This window comes from Triticum aestivum, chromosome 1B, assembly GCF_018294505.1.
Source record: "Triticum aestivum cultivar Chinese Spring chromosome 1B, IWGSC CS RefSeq v2.1, whole genome shotgun sequence".
Classification (NCBI taxonomy): Eukaryota; Viridiplantae; Streptophyta; class Magnoliopsida; order Poales; family Poaceae; genus Triticum; species Triticum aestivum.
Genome location: NC_057795.1, coordinates 112,110,979 through 112,111,909, shown reverse-complemented (window position 1 = coordinate 112,111,909; position 931 = coordinate 112,110,979).

Sequence of the window (931 nt, the reverse complement as noted above, 5' to 3'; positions counted from 1 at the left end):
GTCATTATTCTGCTGTTAAATTGTTGCATCTTCATCGCATCACATCTTCGCATCCGTACCTCCGTTTTGGGCGTGTAATATGTCAAATTGTTCGCCTCGAAGAGTACATCAATCCATTCCAGTGCATCATTTACATTTGAGGTCATCTTGATGCCCGAAATGCTGTTGGAAGAGGGCTTCATAATGTTAGTTTCAGATTCTTATCAGAACGAGCTCTTTTGTCATTTTTGCCATGATTGATGTGTGCATCCTATGGACTTGGTCCCTAAATGTGTTTTGAACTAGGCTATGTCTTCTTTACAGAGGTGCTTACCATGTATTTTTGTGATCAATGTTGTGACTAGCACAAGCATGCAAACTAGGCTTCGTGATAATGCTGATTTTAGTTCCTGTTCTGCTGTAATTTTGATGCCATGTAAACATGTTGCTACAGAGAGGTACATGCATAATTTGAGATACTTCAGTAAGGGTGTTTTGAAAACATGGTTATGCTCTATCCATCCATGGTCCTGGTTGCAATTTTGGAGTAGTCTAGCATGTCATTTTCGTGCTCTACTTTTGCTTCAAAATGTTTCCTGGCAGATTGTTTACATGTTATTCAATATGGCCAAGGTTGTTGTAGTTGGTCCGGATATGATATGATGTTGTTTCTTGCCATGTATAGCTTCTATGACATGTCTTCTTGATGGATGTATGCTTAGTTTATCATGAAATGCTCTGTAGTGAGTGCATCGAGCTCACGAAGGTGCCTTCGTAATTATTTCAATGCCATGCTTTGTTTGCTGAATCTGTTAACGAAACTTGCTATGTTTACGTGGGTGCCATCATATTTTCTGATCCTTTTTGGCTTATGGTCAGTAAGGGACTTTTGATCTATGCTTTGAGTATATTCATGCCATGACTTGCTTTGCTATTATAAGTTCATGTAGCA